This window comes from Protopterus annectens, chromosome 2.part1 (assembly GCF_019279795.1).
Source record: "Protopterus annectens isolate FY-2018-M chromosome 2.part1, PAN1.0, whole genome shotgun sequence".
Classification (NCBI taxonomy): Eukaryota; Metazoa; Chordata; order Ceratodontiformes; family Protopteridae; genus Protopterus; species Protopterus annectens.
This window is the reverse complement of record NC_056729.1, coordinates 574674075-574692255: the sequence shown is the minus strand read 5'-3', so window position 1 is coordinate 574692255 and position 18181 is coordinate 574674075.

Genomic DNA, 18181 nt, shown 5'->3' with positions numbered 1-18181 from the left:
TACTCTTACTCTGGTTACTGTAAAGTGAGTGAACAGAGGGAACAATGTGATGTGTGCACTCTTACTCTGGTTAGTGTAAAGTGAGTGAACAGAGGGAACAATGTGATGTATGCACTCTTACTCTGTTTAGTGTAAAGTGAGTGAACACAAGGAACAATGTGACGTGTGCACTCTTACTCTGGTTAGTGTAATGTGAGTGAATAAAGGGAACAATGTGATGTGTGCACTATTACTCTGGTTAGTGTAAAGTGAGTGAACATAAGGAAAAATGTTATGTGCGCACTCTTACTCTGGTTAGTCTAAAATGAGTGAACAGAGGGAACAATGTGATGCGTGCACTCTTACTCTGGTTAGTGTGAAGTGAGTGAACAGAGGCAACGATGTAACATGTGGACTCTTACTCTGGTTAGTGTAAAGTGAGTGAATAGAGGGAACAATGTGATGTGTGCACTCTTACTCTGGTTAGTGTAAAGTGAGTGAAGAAAGGGAACAATGTGATGTGTGCACTCTTACTCTGTTTAGTGTAAAGTGAGTGAACAGAAGGAACAATGTGACATGTGCACTCTTACTCTGTTTAGTGTAAAGTGAGTGAACAGAGGGAACAATGTGATGTGTGCACTCTTACTCTGGTTAGTGTAAAGTGAGTGAATAGAGGGAACAACGTGATGTGTGCACTCTTACTCTGATTAGTGTGAAGTGAGTGAACAGAGGCAACAATGTGACATGTGGACTCTTACTCTGGTAAGTGTAAAGTGAGTGAACATAAGGAAAAATGTGATGTGTACACGCTTACTCTGGTTAATGTAAAGTGAGTGAATAGAGGGAACAATGTGATGTGTGCACTCTTACTCTGGCTAGTGTGAAGTGAGTGAACACAGGCAACAATGTGACATGTGTACTGTTACTCTGGTTAGTGTAAAGTGAGTCAATGGAGGGAACAATGTGATGTGTGCACTCTTACTCTGGTTAGTATAAAGTGAGTGAAGAAAGGGAACAATGTGATTTGTGCACTCTTACTCTGGTTAGTGTAAAGTGAGTGAACAGAGGGAACAATGTGATGTGTGCACTCTTACTCTGTTTAGTGTAAAGTGAGTGAACAGAAGGAACAATGTGACGTGTGCACTCTTGCTCTGTTTAGTGTAAAGGGAGTGAACAGAGGGAACAATGTGATGTGTGCACTCTTACTCTGTTTAGTGTAAAGTGAGTGAACAGAGGGAATGATGTGATGTGTGTATTCTAACTCTGGTTTGTGTAAAGTGAGTGAACAGAGGGAACAATGTGACATGTGGACTCTTACTCTGGTTAGTGTAAAGTGAGTGAACAGAGGCAACAATGTGACATGTGGACTGTTACTCTGGTTAGTGTAAAGTGAGTGAACAGAGGGAACAATGTGATGGGTGCACTCTTACTCTGGTTAGTGTAAAGTGAGTAAATAAAGAGAACAATGTGATGTGTGAACTCTTACTCTGGTTAGTGTAAAGTGAGTGAACATAGAGAACAATGTGACGTGTGCACTCTTACTCAGGTTAATGTAAAGTGAGTGAAAAGATGGAACAATGTAATGTGTGCACTCTTACTCTGTTTAGTGTAAAGTGAGTGAACAGAGGGAACAATGTGATGTGTGTATTCTTACTCTGTTTAGTGTAAAGTGAGGGAATAGAGGGAACAATGTGACATGTGGACTGTTACTCTGGTTAGTGTAAAGTGAGTGAATAGAGGGAACAATGTGATGTGTGCACTCTTACTCTGTTTAGTGTAAAGTGAGTGAACAGAGGGAACTATGTGATGTGTGTATTCTTACTCTGTTTAGTGTAAAGTGAGGGAATAGAGGGAACAATGTGACATGTGGACTCTTACTCTGGTTAGTGTAAAGTGAGTGAACAGAGGGAATAATGTAATGTGTGCACTCTTACTCTGTTTAGTGTAAAGTGACTGAACAGAGGGAACAATGTGAATTGTGTATTCTTACCATGGTTAGTTTAAAGTGAGGGAATAGAGGGAACAATGTGACATGTGGACTCTTACTCTGGTTAGTGTAAAGTGAGTGAACAGAAGGAACAATGTGACGTGTGCACTCTTACTCTGGTTAGTGTAAAGTGAGTGAACAGAGGGAACAATGTGACGTGTGCACACTTACTCTGTTTAGTGTAAAGTGAGTGAACAGAGGGAACAATGTAATGTGTGCACTCTTACTCTGTTTAGTGTAAAGTGAGTGAACAGAGGGAACAATGTGATGTGTGTATTCTTACTCTGGTTAGTGTAAAGTGAGGGAATAGAGGGAACAATGTGACATGTGGACTGTTACTCTGGTTAGTGTAAAGTGAGTGAATAGAGGGAACAATGTGATGTGTGCACTCTTACTCTGGTTAGTGTAAAGTGAGTGAACTGAGGGAGCAATGTGATGTGTGCACTGTTACTCTGTTTAGTTTGAAGTGAGTGAACAGAGGGAACAATGTGATGTGTGCACTCTTACTCTGGTTAGTGTAAAGTGAGTGAATAAAGGGAACAATGTGATGTGTGCACTCTTACTTTGGTTAGTGTAAAGTGAGTGAACATAGGGAACAATGTGATGTGTGCACTCTTACTCTGGTTAGTCTAAAGTGAGTGAACAGAGGGACCAATGTGATGTGTGCACTCTTACTCTGGTTAGTGTAAAGTGAGGGAATAGAGGGAACAGTGTGACATGTGTACTCTTACTCTGGTTAGTGTAAAGTGAGTGAACAGAGGGAACAATGTGATGTGTGCACTCTTACTCTGTTTAGTGTAAAGTGAGTGAATAGAGGGAACAATGTGATGTGTGCACTGTTACTCTGGTTAGTGTAAAGTGAGTGAATAGAGGGAACAATGTGATGTGTGCACTCTTACTCTGGTTAGTGTAAAGTGAGGGAACAGGGGGAACAATGTGATGTGTGCACTCTTACTCTGTTTAATTTGAAGTGAGTGAACAGAGGGAACAATGTGATGTGTGCACTCTTACTCTGATTAGTGTAAAGTGAGTGAATAAAGGGAACAATGTGATGTGTGCACTCTTACTTTGGTTAGTGTAAAGTGAGTGAACATAAGGAACAATGTGATGTGTGCACTCTTACTCTGGTTAGTCTAAAGTGAGTGAACAGAGGGAACAATGTGACATGTGGACTCTTACTCTGGTTAGTGTAAAGTGAGTGAACAGAGGCAACAATGTGACATGTGGACTCTTACTCTGGTTAGTGTAAAGGGAGTGAACAGAGGGAACAATGTGATGTGTGCACTCTTACTCTGGTTAGTGTAAAGTGAGTGAATAAAGAGAACAATGTGATGTGTGAACTCTTACTCTGGTTAGTGTAAAGTGAGTGAACATAGGGAACAATGTGACGTGTGCACTCTTACTCTGGTTAGTGTAAAGTGAGTGAACAGAGGGAACAATGTAATGTGTGCACTCTTACTCTGTTTAGTGTAAAGTGAGTGAACAGAGGGAACAATGTGATGTGTGTATTCTTACTCTGTTTAGTGTAAAGTGAGGGAATAGAGGGAACAATGTGACATGTGGACTGTTACTCTGGTTAGTGTAAAGTGAGTGAATAGAGGGAACAATGTGATGTGTGCACTCTTACTCTGTTTAGTGTAAAGTGAGTGAACAGAGGGAACTATGTGATGTGTGTATTCTTACTCTGTTTAGTGTAAAGTGAGGGAATAGAGGGAACAATGTGACATGTGGACTCTTACTCTGGTTAGTGTAAAGTGAGTGAACAGAGGGAATAATGTAATGTGTGCACTCTTACTCTGTTTAGTGTAAAGTGACTGAACAGAGGGAACAATGTGAATTGTGTATTCTTACTCTGGTTAGTGTAAAGTGAGGGAATAGAGGGAACAATGTGACATGTGGACTCTTACTCTGGTTAGTGTAAAGTGAGTGAACAGAGGGAACAATGTGACGTGTGCACTCTTACTCTGGTTAGTGTAAAGTGAGTGAACAGAGGGAACAATGTGACGTGTGCACTCTTACTCTGGTTAGTGTAAAGTGAGTGAACAGAGGGAACAATGTAATGTGTGCACTCTTACTCTGTTTAGTGTAAAGTGAGTGAACAGAGGGAACAATGTGATGTGTGTATTCTTACTCTGGTTAGTGTAAAGTGAGGGAATAGAGGGAACAATGTGACATGTGGACTGTTACTCTGGTTAGTGTAAAGTGAGTGAATAGAGGGAACAATGTGATGTGTGCACTCTTACTCTGGTTAGTGTAAAGTGAGTGAACAGAGGGAACAATGTGATGTGTGCACTGTTACTCTGTTTAGTTTGAAGTGATTGAACAGAGGGAACAATGTGATGTGTGCACTCTTACTCTGGTTAGTGTAAAGTGAGTGAATAAAGGGAACAATGTGATGTGTGCACTCTTACTTTGGTTAGTGTAAAGTGAGTGAACATAGGGAACAATGTGATGTGTGCACTCTTACTCTGGTTAGTCTAAAGTGAGTGAACAGAGGGACCAATGTGATGTGTGCACTCTTACTCTGGTTAGTGTAAAGTGAGGGAACAGAGGGAACAGTGTGACATGTGTACTCTTACTCTGGTTAGTGTAAAGTGAGTGAACAGAGGGAACAATGTGATGTGTGCACTCTTACTCTGTTTAGTGTAAAGTGAGTGAATAGAGGGAACAATGTGATGTGTGCACTGTTACTCTGGTTAGTGTAAAGTGAGTGAATAGAGGGAACAATGTGATGTGTGCACTCTTACTCTGGTTAGTGTAAAGTGAGTGAACAGAGGGAACAATGTGATGTGTGCACTCTTACTCTGTTTAGTTTGAAGTGAGTGAACAGAGGGAACAATGTGATGTGTGCACTCTTACTCTGATTAGTGTAAAGTGAGTGAATAAAGGGAACAATGTGATGTGTGCACTCTTACTTTGGTTAGTGTAAAGTGAGTGAACATAAGGAACAATGTGATGTGTGCACTCTTACTCTGGTTAGTCTAAAGTGAGTGAACAGAGGGAGCAATGTGATGTGTGTATTCTTACTCTGGTTAGTGTAATGTGAGTGAATAGAGGGAACAATGTGACATGTGGACTCTTACTCTGGTTATTGTAAAGTGAGTGAACAGAGGGAACAATGTGACATGTGCACTCTTACTCTGGTTAGTGTAAAGTGAGTGAACAGAGGGAGCAATTTGATGTGTGCACTCTTACTCTGTTTAGTGTATAGTGGGTGAATAAAGGGAACAATGTGATGTGTGCACTGTTACTCTGTTTAGTGTAAAGTGAGTGAATAGAGGGAACAATGTGATGTGTGCACTCTTACTCTGGTTAGTGTGAAGTGAGTGAACAGAGGGAACAATGTGATGTGTGCACTCTTACTCTGTTTAGTGTAAAGTGAGTGAACAGAGGGAACAATGTGATGTGTGCACTCTTACTCTGTTTAGTGTAAAGTGAGTGAACAGAGGGAACAATGTGATGGGTGTATTCTTACTCTGGTTAGTGTAAAGTGAGTGAATAGAGGGAACAATGTGACGTGTGCACTCTTACTTTGGTTAGTGTAAAGTGAGTGAAAATAGGAGAACAATGTGATGTGTGCACTCTTACTCTGGTTAGTGTAAAGTGAGTGAATGTAGGGAACACTGTGATGTGTGCACTCTTACTCTGGTTAGTGTGAAGTGAGTGAACATAGGGAACAATGTGATGTGTGCACTCTTACTCTTGTTAGTGTAAAGTGAGTGAATAGAGGGAAGAATGTGATGTGTGCACTCTTACTCTGGTTAGTGTGAAGTGAGTGAACAGAGGGAACAATGTGACATGTGAACTCTTACTCTGGTTAGTGTAAAGTGAGTGAACAGAGGGAACAATGTGATGTGTGCACTCTTATTATGTTTAGTGTAAAGTGGGTGAACAGAGGGAATAATGTGATGTGTGCACTCTTACTCTGGTTAGTGTAAAGTGAGGGAATAGAGGGAACAATGTGACATGTGGACTGTTACTCTGGTTAGTGTAAAGTGAGTGAATAGAGGGAACAATGTGATGTGTGCACTCTTACTCTGTTTAGTGTAAAGTGAGTGAACAGAGGGAACAATGTGATGTGTGTATTCTTACTCTGTTTAGTGTAAAGTGAGGGAATAGAGGGAACAATGTGACATGTGGACTCTTACTCTGGTTAGTGTAAAGTGAGTGAACAGAGGGAATAATGTAATGTGTGCACTCTTACTCTGTTTAGTGTAAAGTGACTGAACAGAGGGAACAATGTGAATTGTGTATTCTTACCATGGTTAGTGTAAAGTGAGGGAATAGAGGGAACAATGTGACATGTGGACTCTTACTCTGGTTAGTGTAAAGGGAATGAACAGAGGGAACAATGTGATGTGTGCACTCTTACTCTGGTTAGTGTAAAGTGAGTGAACAGAGGGAACAATGTGACGTGTGCACACTTACTCTGTTTAGTGTAAAGTGAGTGAACAGAGGGAACAATGTAATGTGTGCACTCTTACTCTGTTTAGTGTAAAGTGAGTGAACAGAGGGAACAATGTGATGTGTGTATTCTTACTCTGGTTAGTGTAAAGTGAGGGAATAGAGGGAACAATGTGACATGTGGACTGTTACTCTGGTTAGTGTAAAGTGAGTGAATAGAGGGAACAATGTGATGTGTGCACTCTTACTCTGGTTAGTGTAAAGTGTGTGAACAGAGGGAGCAATGTGATGTGTGCACTGTTACTCTGTTTAGTTTGAAGTGAGTGAACAGAGGAACAATGTGATGTGTGCACTCTTACTCTGGTTAGTGTAAAGTGAGTGAATAAAGGGAACAATGTGATGTGTGCACTCTTACTTTGGTTAGTGTAAAGTGAGTGAACATAGGGAACAATGTGATGTGTGCACTCTTACTCTGGTTAGTCTAAAGTGAGTGAACAGAGGGACCAATGTGATGTGTGTATTCTTACTCTGGTTAGTGTAAAGTGAGGGAATAGAGGGAACAATGTGACATGTGGACTCTTACTCTGGTTAGTGTAAAGTGAGTGAACAAAGGGAACAATGTGACGGGTGTACTCTTACTCTGGTTAGTGTAAAGTGAGTGAACAGAGGGAACAATGTGATGTGTGCACTCCTACTCTGTTTACTGTAAAGTGAGTGAATAGAGGGAACAATGTGATGTGTGCACTGCTACTCTGGTTAGTGTAAAGTGAGTAAATAGAGGGAACAATGTGATGTGTGCACTTTTTCTCTGGTTAGTGTAAAGTGAGCGAACAGAGGGAACAATGTGATGTTTGCACTCTTACTCTCTTTAGTTTGAAGTGAGTGAACAGAGGGAACAATGTGATGTGTGCACTCTTACTTTGGTTAGTGTAAAGTGAGTGAACATAGGGAACAATGTGATGTGTGCACTCTTACTCTGGTTAGTCTAAAGTGAGTGAACAGAGGGAGCAATGTGATGTGTGTATTCTTACTTTGATTAGTGTAAAGTGAGTGAATAGAGAGAACAATGTGACATGTGGACTCTTACTCCAGTTATTGTAAAGTGAGTGAACAGAGGGAACAATGTGATGTGTGCACTCTTACTCTGGTTAGTGTAAAGTGAGTGAACCGAGGGAACAATGTGATGTGTGCACTCTTACTCTGTTTAGTGTAAAGTGGGTGAATAAAGGGAAGAATGTAATGTGTGCACTATTACTCTGTTTAGTGTAAAGTGAGTGAACAGAGGGAACAATGTGATGTGTGTATTCTTACTCTGGTTAGTGTAAAGTGAGGGAATAGAGGGAACAATGTGACATGTGGACTGTTACTCTGGTTAGTGTAAAGTGAGTGAATAGAGGGAACAATGTGATGTGTGCACTCTTACTCTGGTTAGTGTAAAGTGAGTGAACAGAGGGAACAATGTGATGTGTGCACTGTTACTCTGTTTAGTTTGAAGTGATTGAACAGAGGGAACAATGTGATGTGTGCACTCTTACTCTGGTTAGTGTAAAGTGAGTGAATAAAGGGAACAATGTGATGTGTGCACTCTTACTTTGGTTAGTGTAAAGTGAGTGAACATAGGGAACAATGTGATGTGTGCACTCTTACTCTGGTTAGTCTAAAGTGAGTGAACAGAGGGACCAATGTGATGTGTGTATTCTTACTCTGGTTAGTGTAAAGTGAGGGAATAGAGGGAACAATGTGACATGTGGACTCTTACTCTGGTTAGTGTAAAGTGAGGGAACAGAGGGAACAGTGTGACATGTGTACTCTTACTCTGGTTAGTGTAAAGTGAGTGAACAGAGGGAACAATGTGATGTGTGCACTCTTACTCTGTTTAGTGTAAAGTGAGTGAATAGAGGGAACAATGTGATGTGTGCACTGTTACTCTGGTTAGTGTAAAGTGAGTGAATAGAGGGAACAATGTGATGTGTGCACTCTTACTCTGTTTAGTTTGAAGTGAGTGAACAGAGGGAACAATGTGATGTGTGCACTCTTACTCTGTTTAGTGTAAAGTGAGTGAATAAAGGGAACAATGTGATGTGTGCACTGTTACTTTGGTTAGTGTAAAGTGAGTGAACATAAGGAACAATGTGATGTGTGCACTCTTACTCTGGTTAGTCTAAAGTGAGTGAACAGAGGGAGCAATGTGATGTGTGTATTCTTACTCTGGTTAGTGTAATGTGAGTGAATAGAGGGAACAATGTGACATGTGGACTCTTACTTGGTTATTTTAAAGTGAGTGAACAGAAGGAACAATGTGACATGTGCACTCTTACTCTGGTTAGTGTAAAGTGAGTGAACAGAGGGAGCAATTTGATGTGTGCACTTTTACTCTGTTTAGTGTAAAGTGGGTGAATAAAGGGAACAGTGTGATGTGTGCACTGTTACTCTGTTTAGTGTAAAGTGAGTGAATAGAGGGAACAATGTGATGTGTGCACTCTTACTCTGGTTAGTGTGAAGTGAGTGAACAGAGGGAACAATGTGATGTGTGCACTCTTACTCTGTTTAGTGTAAAGTGAGTGAACAGAGGGAACAATATGATGTGTGCACTCTTACTCTGTTTAGTGTAAAGTGAGTGAACAGAGGGAACAATGTGATGGGTGTATTCTTACTCTGGTTAGTGTAAAGTGAGTGAATAGAGGGAACAATGTGACGTGTGCACTCTTACTTTGGTTAGTGTAAAGTGAGTGAAAATAGAGAACAATGTGATGTGTGCACTCTTACTCTGGTTAGTGTAAAGTGAGTGAACATAGGGAACAATGTGATGTGTGCACTCTTACTCTTGTTAGTGTAAAGTGAGTGAATAGAGGGAAGAATGTGATGTGTGCACTCTTACTCTGGTTAGTGTGAAGTGAGTGAACAGAGGGAACAATGTGACATGTGGACTCTTACTCTGGTTAGTGTAAAGTGAGTGAACAGAGGGAACAATGTGATGTGTGCACTCTTATTATATTTAGTGTAAAGTGGGTGAACAGAGGGAATAATGTGATGTGTGCACTCTTACTCTGGTTAGTGTAAAGTGAGGGAATAGAGGGAACAATGTGACATGTGGACTGTTACTCTGGTTAGTGTAAAGTGAGTGAATAGAGGGAACAATGTGATGTGTGCACTCTTACTCTGTTTAGTGTAAAGTGAGTGAACAGAGGGAACAATGTGATGTGTGTATTCTTACTCTGTTTAGTGTAAAGTGAGGGAATAGAGGGAACAATGTGACATGTGGACTCTTACTCTGGTTAGTGTAAAGTGAGTGAACAGAGGGAATAATGTAATGTGTGCACTCTTACTCTGTTTAGTGTAAAGTGACTGAACAGAGGGAACAATGTGAATTGTGTATTCTTACCATGGTTAGTGTAAAGTGAGGGAATAGAGGGAACAATGTGACATGTGGACTCTTACTCTGGTTAGTGTAAAGTGAGTGAACAGAGGGAACAATGTGACGTGTGCACTCTTACTCTGGTTAGTGTAAAGTGAGTGAACAGAGGGAACAATGTGACGTGTGCACACTTACTCTGTTTAGTGTAAAGTGAGTGAACAGAGGGAACAATGTAATGTGTGCACTCTTACTCTGTTTAGTGTAAAGTGAGTGAACAGAGGGAACAATGTGATGTGTGTATTCTTACTCTGGTTAGTGTAAAGTGAGGGAATAGAGGGAACAATGTGACATGTGGACTGTTACTCTGGTTAGTGTAAAGTGAGTGAATAGAGGGAACAATGTGATGTGTGCACTCTTACTCTGGTTAGTGTAAAGTGAGTGAACAGAGGGAGCAATGTGATGTGTGCACTGTTACTCTGTTTAGTTTGAAGTGAGTGAACAGAGGGAACAATGTGATGTGTGCACTCTTACTCTGGTTAGTGTAAAGTGAGTGAATAAAGGGAACAATGTGATGTGTGCACTCTTACTTTGGTTAGTGTAAAGTGAGTGAACATAGGGAACAATGTGATGTGTGCACTCTTACTCTGATTAGTCTAAAGTGAGTGAACAGAGGGACCAATGTGATGTGTGTATTCTTACTCTGGTTAGTGTAAAGTGAGGGAATAGAGGGAACAATGTGACATGTGGACTCTTACTCTGGTTAGTGTAAAGTGAGTGAACAGAGGGAACAATGTGACGTGTGTACTCTTACTCTGTTTAGTGTAAAGTGAGTGAACAGAGGGAACAATGTGACGTGTGCACTCCTACTCTGTTTACTGTAAAGTGAGTGAATAGAGGGAACAATGTGATGTGTGCACTGTTACTCTGGTTAGTGTAAAGTGAGTAAATAGAGGGAACAATGTGATGTGTGCACTCTTTCTCTGGTTAGTGTAAAGTGAGCGAACAGAGGGAACAATGTGATGTTTGCACTCTTACTCTCTTTAGTTTGAAGTGAGTGAACAGAGGGAACAATGTGATGTGTGCACTCTTACTCTGGTTAGTGTAAAGTGAGAGAATAAAGGGAACAATGTGATGTGTGCACTCTTACTTTGGTTAGTGTAAAGTGAGTGAACATAGGGAACAATGTGATGTGTGCACTCTTACTCTGGTTAGTCTAAAGTGAGTGAACAGAGGGAACAATGTGATGTGTGTATTCTTACTTTGATTAGTGTAAAGTGAGTGAATAGAGGGAACAATGTGACATGTGGACTCTTACTCCAGTTATTGTAAAGTGAGTGAACAGAGGGAACAATGTGATGTGTGCACTCTTACTCTGGTTAGTGTAAAGTGAGTGAACCGAGGGAACAATGTGATGTGTGCACTCTTACTCTGTTTAGTGTAAAGTGGGTGAATAAAGGGAACAATGTGATGTGTGCACTGTTACTCTGGTTAGTGTAAAGTGAGTGAATAGAGGGAACAATGTGATGTGTGCACTCTTACTCTGGTTAGTGTAAAGTGAGTGAACAGAGGAAACAATGTGATGTGTGCACTCTTACTCTGTTTAGTGTAAAGTGAGTGAACAGAGGGAACAATGTGATGGGTGTATTCTTACTCTGGTTAGTATAAAGTGAGTGAATAGAGGGAACAATGTGACCCGTGCATTTTTAGTTTGGTTAGTGTGAAGTGAGTGAACATAGGGAACAATGTGATGTCTGCACTCTTACTCTGGTTAGTGTTCTTCACCCATTCGTATTAGCACATTCCAAAGATTGGAGAGAAACTGGTGCAACTTTCCAAAAATAAAAAAAGATTTAGAAACATTACAGCCTGTTTTTGACCAGTGATGGGTAGACACATCCACATTAAGAATTTGTATCAGTATGGTTTTATATTTTAATTTTTTTATAAATGTGGACAGCATGATAGTTAGGAATGGTGCATCAAAACTGCAAAAGTCCATGTGAATCTCACCAGCAATATTTTATGTATAGTGTAAGTCAACTTGTGCTTCAAGTCACACTGAGTAAATGGGGCCTCTGATTTCATTTGGTTATGTGAGTAACAGAATCAAATCAATCCGTGACTATATATAACAAAACAGAAATCTTCAAGGTTAGGGGCACACTCATATCTATGCACAATATAACAACCTTAACCATGACCTCTTACCCTGCTTGCCAAGAATTAAAAAAAAAAAAAAAAAGGATTGGAGAACTTTTCCCTCAATACACAGTTCATTGTGGGAGAGTTAAGAACTATCGAGTGAACTTTTTGTAAGAAAGGTAGCAGAGTTTTTTTCAAAGATTTCATAAGTAGTTATTGCTTATCAGTTTATCTGTAAACTTTTAATGTCTCACAGCAGATTCAAGACATCAGAAAATCCTTGGAAACCTCAACTGTGCCCATACAGGGTACAGCTGCTGATATATCCATTACTGGAACTGTGGTGTCAAAGCATGACTAGTGCTTAAAGCCGCTTAGTGAGGTCATTGTGATGCAGCAAATGGAGATGAAAAAGCTGAGAGACAACATGACTTCCAACACCAGGGAAGCAGCAGATTTAAGACCATATGCTTATCAGCTCAATGGTATGGAAGATCAAGCTGTTTATAAGACTCCCAGAAAGGGTAGAAGATGTGAACTCTCATTTATTTATTGGAAACTCATTATGCAACTGCTTGAAGGCAGATATGTCTCCCATTATACAGTGAGCTCACAGAGTGGTCACCAGACACCCCAATGATGTACATCCCGGACACTTTATTTTTTGGTGTTTGGATTACAATGCCAGAGGGAGGATTCTAAAGACTGCAAGGGCACTATGAGCTAATTTAAATCTATGAGGTCATCTGGTGCTTACTGTATCTGATTACAGAGTAGCTCTGTTTGCTAAACAGAAGCCAATGCCACCATGGGGTAGAAAGATGGGATTTGGTGCATCTCCAAGATATCCTGCAGCTTTGAGTTAGCTAAATGCCTGATGATCTTTCTTCTTAATCTTTCTTCAGCTCAGGAACTGGAACCAGAAGAGATCCTTTGCTGAGGTGGTCAAGTCTATGGAGGGGGCAAGCAGACTGATAGCAAGAAGAGAAAGAGAGAGAGGGGCAAACTTCTACTACCCCCCTTTACATTCCCTCAAGGGAAGAAGTGAAAACTCACTCCTTTTTACCTGGCTGGACTGGCAAACTAGGGAGGGTGCACCATAAACTAAGCCAAAGAAGGTCTACTGCAGCCCCAAGGCCACTAGTCATGAGTCTGCTTTGAATGTTTATTCCCACGGACCAGAGGGAAACTTGCATCATGTGGATCATATGGCAGAGGACATTATAGAAATTGAGGACACCTAGCTGAACATTAATTCTAGCCATAGTTCCAAAGACTAACTGGGGGGGTCAGTTGATGTTCTTGTTTATGTGAACACACTTTTTGGACTATAATTAAATTGTTTATGATTGAATTCTAAAACGTGTCATTAGTCAAAATCATTTGTTATATGTTTTGAACAAAGGTTGGTAGTCAGACTGTGTATACTGAAGTTGGGGTTATATGTGGGGAATTAGTCTAATTCAAGTCGAAAAGTGTTTGTTTGCTGTTTAATTTAATTGTTTGGCTGCCCACTAAAGTGTGCTAGCCTGTACTACTGACTTATTGCCTTTTCTGCATTTAGCGCAGAGTTGCCACTAGAGCATCATCGGGCAGCGCCGGTTAAACAAGGTTAAACTATTTCTGGCTCCGTAAAGTCTGCTCTTCATTTTTTCCCTTAGAACTGCTCTACTTGTAATCTAAACAGTCTATTCTCTATCTGTAAAGCTCAGCACTTGTTCCTAAAGCATTTTTTAGTCAGGTAAAGCACTTTTATATTATACAAAGTACTTCACTAGTTTAAAACCCCCCTGAGTACCCACTTCCCTATAGGTCCTTTCTGACTCAGTTACACAGCAAACTTTTTCATTTCTTCTAGCATGTCAAAGGGTCAGTTGCTAGCGTCCTCTCCTGCTCAGCTAGTGAATCTGGGAATATTGAGGCAATGTTACAATTGCCTCATGTACACAGACAACCCTCTCCTCCTCCCACAAAACACAAATACATGCGAGAGATGCAACTATATAGCCAAACTGGAGGCTGAGCTCTCTCAACTCAGGACTGGCAAAACCAGACAGGAGGAGAAGGTAACCACACACACCATAAACCCATTCTCACATAGAACTATCACAACTACAAATCAAACACATAAACACACAAAGACATACTCGGAGGCACTGATCAAAAATCTTCCAAAACAGCAGAGGCCTCCAAAGCAGACACCCAAACAACTGCCACCTCATGACATAACACAAGCAACAGTTAGATCACAAAGTCAGTGTGCAAATCAGTCACAGCCCTTAAGGCCAAACACAATGCCAGCCACACTTGTCATAGGTGACTCCATAGTCAGACACACTGACGTCCCACTCACCAGACTGAACAAGGAGAGGGTCACAGTAAGCTGCCTGTCGGGCGCTAGAATCCGCCACATAACACAAGCACTCAGGTCACTCCACAGCAAGTACAAGTATGACACAGTCATTGTCCATGCCGGTGTGAATGACCTGAGACGTACCTCCCTGGACTACATGAAAAGAGACATAGAGGAGCTCTCAGATTATGTAGCCCAGGCTGGTATGACCCTGACCCTGAACAGTAGCCTACCTTCACCAAGAATGATGCCACAATACAGAGACAAAATGATCAGTTTTAATAATTGGCTTAATTTCTGGTGTCATTCTAAGGGGATCCAATGTCTGTCTGTCTGGGATGACATGCTTGACAAGCCATTCTGCTTTGCAAGGGACGGCTTGCACCTGTCTCCCCTGGGTTTCCGGATATTGGCAAAGGCTCTTGCCACCCCCATAGTGCCTTTTTTAGACAAGGCTCAAATTCTAAACCCACCGACCTAGAAAACAATAATGGAAAAAAACTAAGGGTAATGCTGCTCAATGCCAGAAGTCTAAATCTCAAGATGCACGCCCTCGAAGCCCTCCTCAGTATGGAGAACATCGATGTCTGTGCTGTGACTGAAACCTGGTTCAAGGCTCCTGAGAGCACCCCGGCACTATCAGGTTTTACCTCATATCATGCGTTCCGGCCCCAAAACCTGGACCATACTACAAAAGGAGGGGGTGTATCCATATTCATCAAGGATACCCACACCTCCAGGCTGGTGGCAACGCACGAAGCATCAGAGACCATTCAGGTGCAATTAACCATAGGCAAAACTGCTCTACAGTTTGTAGCATGTTACAGGCAACCCTCTCAAACTCAGGAACCCCGCACAGCCTTCCTGAAGACACTGGAGAGTATAAATGTCTCTCCAAACACCATCATATTGGGTGACTTCAACTACCCAAACATAGACTGGGAACATTACTCAAGCCCCAATACCCTAGCCCAAAGGTTCCTGGAGTTCATAAACTCAAATGCTATGGAACAACTTGTCACCATTCCCACAAGAGGTGAAAATATACTAGACCTGATCATCACAAACATGGGGACAAAATGCTCCACACCAGAAGTATATCCCTCATTGGTGAGATCAGACCATAAACTAATCTCACTGGAGATCCACATCCCGCCCCACCCCCAACAAAAAAGACCACAGTGAAGAACTTCTCAAAAGCCAACTTCACACTTTTTAAGACTGGTGTGGTATCCTTCAAGGCCCCCGAGCCAGTGGAAACCACAACCCACGCTGCTGAATCCCTTACAAATGCTTTCTACGAGCACCTCCAGGATTGCATGGATCAAGCAATCCCAAATAAAATCAAGACCCTTTCCACCAAAGGCAAGCGCCCGATCTGGTGGACCCCATCCATAAACAAACTTTACAACAAGAGGAGAAAGCTACTACAAGATAGAGCAAAATCCCTAAAAGGGAAGACATCTCTGATCAATACTAGTAAAAAACTACGATCACTCATAAAATCATCCAAGGCCAACTTTGAGAGAAAAATCGCCAAGGACTCAAAAGACAATCATAAGGCCTTCTTTAGCTATGTTAGAAACCTGGGTGGAAACTCCCAGATATGCTCAGAATTAGTCCAAAATGATACAAAAATCACTGAACCCACAGACATTGCAAACATACTGGCAGACAGGTTCATTGCAAATTTCTCCCCTCCCTCCCCCCCAAAAGGAGAAATATCTATCCCAGCAGAGTGTAGCCTCCCAATCATCTCAAATGCCCAGGTAAAAGCTGCTCTCTCTAAAGCTAAAAACACAGCATCAATGGGACCAGATGGTGTCCCCGGCTGTGTGCTACACGAACTCAATGAGGAACTAAACCCACACATAAGGCTGCTGTTTAATCTTAGCCTTACCACAGGATACGTACCCAAAGAGTGGCGTACGGCAACTGTGGTCCCACTCCACAAAGGCGGTGCTTCTACGGACCCTGGTAATTACTGCCCCATAAGCTTAACAAGCCTGGTCTGCAAAGCTATGGAGAGGATCATAATGGAACTCATAAATAAAGACATAGGGGACCTACAGACATTGGATCCTACCCAATTCGTCTTTGTAAAGAGCAGATCATGCCTCTTGAACTTGGTCGACTTTTTTGAAACAGTCACCAAGGCCATTGATGAGGGTAAGGCAGTTCACACAGCCTACCTTGACCTTGCAAAAGCTTTCAACACAATACCCCACTCGGGTATCATAGAAAAGCTCACCAGCTTAAATGTAAACCCATATGTCACAAGATGGGTTGCAAACTGGCTCAAGGACAGAACCCACAGGGTTAGATTTGCTGGTGCCATGTCAGACTCCAATCCGGTCACAAGCGGTGTCCCACAGGGCTCAGTCCTGGGCCCCCTCTTGTTCGGCATCTACTTTTCAGAAGTGCAGGCAAACATAGGAGGATTGTGGCTGACAAAGTTTGCAGATGACTGCAAACTGGGCGCCATAGTTGAAAATTCATCAGACACAGATATCCTTCAGAGAGATCTCATAGAAATGGATAACTGGTGCCAGAGCCATGGCCTTAAGCTAAACACCAACAAATGTATAGTGATACCCTTTGGTAAAAACAAGGTAACCCCAAGTTACCACATAGGTGGCAATCCATTAAGCACAGAAGAGGTTATCAGGGACCTGGGGACCCAAGTTGACAGTAACCTTTCTTTTGACACTCACATTGCCAAAGTGGTTAGGAGCACCTTATACATTGCCCACCTGATTATGAAGGGATTCACATCCAGATCAAGGGAGGTCATTGTTCCCCTGTACTCTTCACTTATCAGACCAATGATTGAGTACAATGCCCCATTCGGAATGTATCTTACCCGACACCTGCAGCAAGTGGAAAGACCCCAAAGTTCCTCACCAAAAGGATAAAGGGGCTCAAAAATATGTCATATGCTGCCCAACTGAAGAAACTCCAGCTCTATTCAGTCGCATACCGCCTGCTCAGAGGTGACCTGTGCCTGACATACAAGGCCATGTCCAACCCGGAATTAATGGACATGCTCCACCTCAAAAAATCCAAATCCACCAGAGCCACAAGAGCAAGAGACTTAAACCTCAACATGGATATAAATAGGACATGCTGGAGGGACAGATTCATCACCCAGAGACTCCCTATGCTGTGGAACAGAATCCCGGTCCATGTGAGACAGAGCACCTCGCTGGCTCTGTTCAAGAGGAATCTTGACCAGTGGATGGGAGATCGTAGGTTTACCCCGGGGATCATCTCTGTATCACTGCTGGACAGAGGCACGGCAAACTAATGGGTATAGTATTCTTCAACCTAAGGGGTGGTGAAAGCCACACAACTCTGGCTAGGCTTATAAATGCCCTAGGGCAGATAGCCTAGTATGAACCTATGAACCTATTAACCTATGTAAACAATTGGTACTTACTGTTAGAGTTACAGGAACAAAATTTAGGAATTGACTGTTCCATGATTGAGTACAATACCCCATTCGGAATGTATCTTACCCGACACCTGCAGCAATTGGAAAGACCCCAAAAGTTCCTCACCAAAAGGATAAAGGGGCTCAAAAATATGTCATATGCTGCCCGACTGAAGAAACTCCAGCTCTATTCAGTCGCATACCATCTGCTCAGAGGTGACCTGTGCCTGACATACAAGGCCATGTCCAACCCGGAATTAATGGACATGCTCCACCTCAAAAAATCCAAATCCACCAGAGCCACAAGAGCAAGAGACTTAAATCTCAACATGGATATAAATAGGACGTGCTGGAGGGACAGATTCATCACCCAGAGACTCCCTATGCTGTGGAACAGAATCCCGGTCCATGTGAGACAGAGCACCTCGCTGGCTCTGTTCAAGAGGAATCTTGACCAGTGGATGGGAGATCGTAGGTTTACCCCGGGGATCATCTCTGTATCACTGCTGGACAGAGGCACGGCAAACT